Below are 5,961 nucleotides of genomic sequence, written 5' to 3'. Positions count from 1 at the left end.
CCCTACCGAGTGGAACTTCAATAATCAACGATCCTCACGGAAAAAACGAACGATAATTGCACTGTTCCAATGGCTTCTCTTTGGCTGATTTTGTATGTGTAAAGATTATATTACAATGTATATTAGGAGAGAGACCTGCATTTTGAAGCAAGTTAAATATATAATTTCTTTTGTGCCATATTTCTCTTGTCTTGATAATTCCATCATGGTTATTGAAGGGGTATATATACAGGTTGAAACTAAGAGCTGCATTTCTTAAACAAACACATTCCCAGAGAGCATAAGCTCCCTGCTAAACACAGTGTTTTATTAGAGAGGCCAGTCAAATGAACATCATGTGGAATTTAAGATCACTAGCAGGCCCTGAAGTTAGTCTAAGATAAGAGAAACTAATTTCCCAGGGCCTTATTTGTGAACCTACAAAGGTCTGCTATACTGGCTTTACCCTGTTCATAATGTTGAGTATCTACCTAAATTCAATATCACCTAACAGTAACAAAAAATGCCAATACCATAATAGATTCAAAAGAAACAATATTGTAAAGGTGTCAGCAGCAGAGGAGGTTAAAAAACTGGATCAGCAGATTAACATCAGCAACAGCGAGAACACAAGATAGTCCACCAAAGTGAGAAAAAAGTGTTGGTTTCTGGGCAACCATTATGTAAATATGAGAGCCATCAAAAGCCTGCGCATGGGCACTCAATCAAGGCGGCACATCTGGACAGTTGTCTGTGAGCACGGCCTTGTTAGTATAGGGAGATATAAATCAGCCATGAAAAATAGCATCAGTCCCCAAACACTATGCACTACAATATTATACATGATCAAGCAAAATATAAGTACACAATTAGCGATGAAATGCAGTTTTCGGAATTAAAATGGCAGAGTTTAGCCTTTCCAAAAAAGACCATAAGAGCTGACAATCTTAACCACGTGCTTAAACCATGCATGTGCCTCTTTCATCAATTAACACAGCTGCTGTTATATCAGACACTAATATTGTGGCTACCTTTGGTACTGAAGGAAAAATGAGAATTCTACCCTTATAATACCCCAGGAAAAAAGTGGAAAAACAGCTCAAATGGATATTGACCTGGAGAAACTAACAGAAATAAAAAACCTACGTTGATTAAGGTAAGGAAACTTAGTGGATGGAACTAGGGGCAAGTACATGAAAGCAATATGCATTTGGATCTTGGTAAGTGAATTTAAAAGCACCTACTGTAATAGCCATGTCTGTCTGTCTATCTGTCTGCTTGTCTGCAAGAAACAACCTGGCTTCCAGTGGACTGATTTCGTTGAAATTTGGCACACATATTTTTCAAGGAAATTAATCAGGAAAGCACCAACTGCAGTTGCCATGTCTGTATATTTTCCTCTTTAACTCATCTGATAGCCATTCCTGACAACAAAACAGATCCCAAGTACAAGTATGTCAAATGCTGGGAGAGGAGCTGGAACGCAAGCTGCTTATACATCAGCTCACATCTAAGTAATCTTATACTGTATATTTTTTTATGAAGCTACCTTTTACCCTTTAAAATGGCATTCTGTTCAGGGCCGATTCTGTAATTGTTTTCAATACTGCATTTTTTCTTGATCCTTAATTTTGATACATACAGTATATATGAGTAACTTCATAAAAAGTCAATTTCCTTAAATGATTAATATTAGTTACAATGGATCAAAGAAGTCTCAGGTACACTATATAAAATCTATGTATTTTTTAATTAAAAATTTCAGACCTGACAAATTTCAATATACATCTCATTTAAACTACTACCCACAAAACACAAACTTCTCCTTGTGGTTTTGCAGGCTTGTCCGAAACATTACGTGGAAATTTTTACAATTTTTCTTTCCAATTTTCAAACAGTGTAATTGAACTATTCAACTGTTTTTTAAGTCTTAAGCATCAAAAGTCATTTGATGACACTGATCACGTCTTAGGCCGATCTTTTGCTAGAGATTACAAGGTGCTTTGTTTTCATGACATGTGAGAATGTCAATGGGAAAGGTCTCCAGAGCTTGATGCCTTTAATGCATTTCTTTATATCCATTTTCAATATTTACTTCAGGGAATCGTAATATCATCCTCAAGGCACTTTGCCCTCTTTGAACAGCACTCAATAAATATTTATAACAATAAAATTAGTTTTAAATTAAAGTAAAAACAAAAATATGATTATCAAAGTTCACTGTGACCCTCAATTGATGTATTGATGGATAATATCTAACTCCACATTTATATATACTGTATATATATATACATAAAATTAAATTAAAATGTCAAAGCATTTTAAGAAGCAGTTCATTAAAAGGAACAAAATAAAAATAGTACACCCTGCCAAACATGGTACAATAAAATATGTTCTATTGTAAATGGTCCAGTCCAAAGAGTGGTGGCTGCAACCTGTCTCCTACCCCCAACCTCGACTAACCTTGAGCAGTGAGGCAGCTTTATAGCTTCTACTGTGGACAACTCTGCTGATTCTGTTATGGGGGTTTGGGCAGAGAGGTACAATGATGTAAAGACAAAAAGACAATGTACAGCAGAGTGGTGCTGCCTCACAGCTCCAGAGTCCTCAGTACAAATGTTGACCTGTGCATTGTCTATGCAGAGTTTGCACGTTTTACATTATCACCTGAAATTGGTGTTGTTTTGCTACACAATCGTTGCTAAAAAATCACATCAGTATCTTGTGGTGTTCTATAGTTATTGCAATTAAAGGGCGCAAAGGTCCAGCAAAAATAACAACTTTAATTGGGGTTGTCTCCATTGTTATATTGGTCTTGATGATTATACTAAAAATATAACATTTTATTGACCTCTATTCAAAGGACTATGCCATCCTACATGTGCATAATTTGGGAACATCCATGCAGCAGTTCTGAGGTAGGGATTCACAAAGTGGAGACCAGGGAAACAGGGTCACTGAGAGCCTCTTCTTTATCACCTGCAGCCCGAAAAATGAAGCCCACTGATGTCACTTCTGGGTCAGCCCTGGAGGTCTCACCTCTTCCACCCCATGGGCTATTGAAAGCAGAAAGTCTGGAAGTTGGCATTCAATTTAATTTTATTGTCCTATTTGGTTTGTTCTGGTTCAGTCGTGAACCGGATTCAAAAGAGCACAGAGCTCTAAGAGATTATAAAAGAAAAGTCCAGGAAGAGAGTCAGCACCAGATGAGCAACATCCGTAGTTCCCTTTTGTTGCTCCGACTTTTATTTTTGTATATTGTACTGCAGGGGTGCCCACACTTTTTCGGCTTGCGAGCTACTTTTAAAATGACCAGGTCGAAATGATCTACCTACATTAAAAATGCTATATATATATATATATTGTGGCGATTGGCTCGGACACAGACAGGCAGACACGTTCATGTCACCCAACACACGTTTATTATACATTATATTTACAGTAAACAGTGCACAAACCCAGTGCACAAAGCACCAATCACCCCTTTTAAAGTCCTGGCCACAACACAATGCCTTTCTCTTCCTGGTCCGCCTCCACTCCTCTCCAACACGCTTTGTCTTCTTCCTCCCGACTCTCGCGCTGACTGGAGGGAGGCGGCCCCTTTTATATGCCCCGGATGGGCTCCAGGTGCATCATTAGGGCCTCCGTGGCCACACCCCTGTGTGGCGGAAGCTCCCAAGGTGTTTCCGGAAGTCCACCAGGTGCTTTCAGGTTTCTTCCCCCCAGCACTTCCCGGTGTGGCGGAAGTACTGAGGGCCAACACTCCCAAGGCATTGGGGCACCCCCTGGCGGTGACCACGGGCCCCTACAAGGCTGAGCTTCCAAGCTCCGTACCCGCGGTCCCCAAAGCCACCAGGGAGGACGCCCCCTCGTGTCCTGGAGGAGGCACAAGCCCTCCTCCACTCCTCCTAGGCGTCCCGGCCGGGCATGGATGCCCGCCGGGCACCACAATATATATATATATATATATATATATATATATATATATATATATATATATATATATATTGTGAAAGAAGCACACGAAACAGATTAAGGGTTTGGGGTTTTTTAGGCCCCGTATACTGTAAATCAAATATCTGGTCAAGTCAGTTGCAGTAACTCAAAAATTGACAAATACAGCAGGGAAGGACAGACATTTTATAATGACGGACAGGAAATAACATGGAGGGATGCTGGGAAGTGTTGCGGTGGTTTTTGGGAGTCTGACGTCATCAGGGCTCGTCAGTGTTTACAAAGGCACCCGGAAGTGTGCGTTTTCTTGATACGTCCGGGCGCTCTTTACGGCTCCGCCGCCTCGGCCTTTTTGAGGAAGTAAAGAGACAGGGATTAGTACACTTCCGTAGCTCCCTCGCGGGATGTTTTACGCAACAACCCGGGTCGATCAGCTGCTCCCTAATTGCTCGTGCGTGACAATATATATATATATACTGAGTATACTTTATACATAAAATATATGTTGTCGTACCTTGCATAACTGAATAACCCTTATGGCACAATAACAATTCAATACATCTATGGTCACTACAGTATTTGGATTTAATAATCTTCATGTGGGAAAAGGCTGACTCGCATAAATAAGTAGAGCTGAATAATGCAGTCAAGGAGGTAGCACATTTCCTCATGTTTGGGTACTTTTCCTCTGTGAGTAAGTTCCAAAATTGTCCAAGAGCCCCAGACTTCAGCTGAATGTCATCCTGTAGTGTCAAAATCTCATCTTCCACTGTAGAGGAGTTTTAGGTGAAACAGTGTTGCAATTTTTGATGCGGGTGAATCACCCTCAACATCTTCCCTAAATTGATAGCACTTAAATGTAGCGATTGGCTCAAGTAAAGCTGAGTCTTGAAACCATCTGTCAAAGTCTAACAGGCAATTTTCAATCTGCTCTGTGTAGCGTATGCTGTGAAGTTGCGCACAAGCCTTCCATTGCGTCTCCAGCTCAGATGCGAGGTTTTGGATGTTCCCCAAATCAAGGCGCTGCAGCTTTGAGGACAGATGTTGCATTTTTTGTTTGAAAGCATTAACTGAGCTAATAATATTGACCATGGTTTTCTCTTTTCCTTGCAGCTGTAAATTAAGCTCTTTGAACATGTTGGTCAGATTGGAAAAAAAATGCCAAGTCTAGCGGCCATTGATTGTTATTAAGTTGCTTGTATTCTGCATGTTTAATGACAAGGAGAAATTCCTTTTTCCTGGTCAGGGGTCTTGAAATCTCAGCAGGAATTTCTCCCTAGCCATCTGCCTCAACAAAGGCATCTTTTATGATCTGTCCATCTTGGAAGGACTTCTTATGCTTAATGATCGAGTGACTCACCCGGAACGATGCTTCGGTGTGTCTGCCTTTGCTTTTGAATTCAGCTGAGTGAAAAATGATGGCTGTCCGAATAACTGCAATTTTAGTTCCCTCTCCTTTCTCTTTCTCAGATCTCTTTTCGGAAGGAAGTCAGTTTCGTTGTTTTTATGAACAGTTCGAAGTGCCTTTCCACATTTTCCTTCTTTGGAATATCAATGATAGATTGACAGATCAGACAAACGCACTTCGATTGTGACATTGTGAGAGAAAAAAATCCTCTTCCAATTCCACATCCAGCCCATACCCTCCCCAAACAAATTTTTTTTTAAATCCCTTCTTTAGTCGATAAATTGGAAGGCTAACTAGATCACAACCAGAGTTTTGCAGTAGCTCGCGCGTTTGATTGTGCGTGCAGGATGACCAGTGTGTTAGAAGAAAAGAGATATCAGACTGGCCGCCCTGTATGTCAATCAAGTGGCAAATGCCATAAGGAGGATATATGATAAACTAACATTTTAAAAAATGTTTTTTTGAATGCAACGCGATCTACCTGCACTACCTATCTATCTATCTATCTATCTATCTATCTATCTATCTATCTATCTATCTATCTATCTATCTATCTATCTATCTATCTATCTATCTATCTATCTATCTATCTATCTATCTATCTATCTATCATTGTTACA

At 40.0% G+C, this 5,961-nt stretch overlaps 1 long non-coding RNA gene across 1 annotated transcript; it reads left to right on the top strand.

Moving 5' to 3' along the window:
* Positions 1-3,246: 3,246 nt before the first annotated feature.
* Positions 3,247-5,589, top strand: LOC127526023 (uncharacterized). The gene is made up of 2 exons (XR_007933652.1): positions 3,247-3,343; positions 5,380-5,589. It is a non-coding gene; the product is annotated as an uncharacterized LOC127526023 (long non-coding RNA).
* Positions 5,590-5,961: the final 372 nt, after the last annotated feature.

The sequence above is a fragment of the Erpetoichthys calabaricus genome, chromosome 1 (genome assembly GCF_900747795.2).
Source record: "Erpetoichthys calabaricus chromosome 1, fErpCal1.3, whole genome shotgun sequence".
Taxonomy (NCBI): Eukaryota; Metazoa; Chordata; class Cladistia; order Polypteriformes; family Polypteridae; genus Erpetoichthys; species Erpetoichthys calabaricus.
Note: the sequence above shows the minus strand (reverse complement) of the source record. Positions and strands in the feature narration are given on the sequence as shown.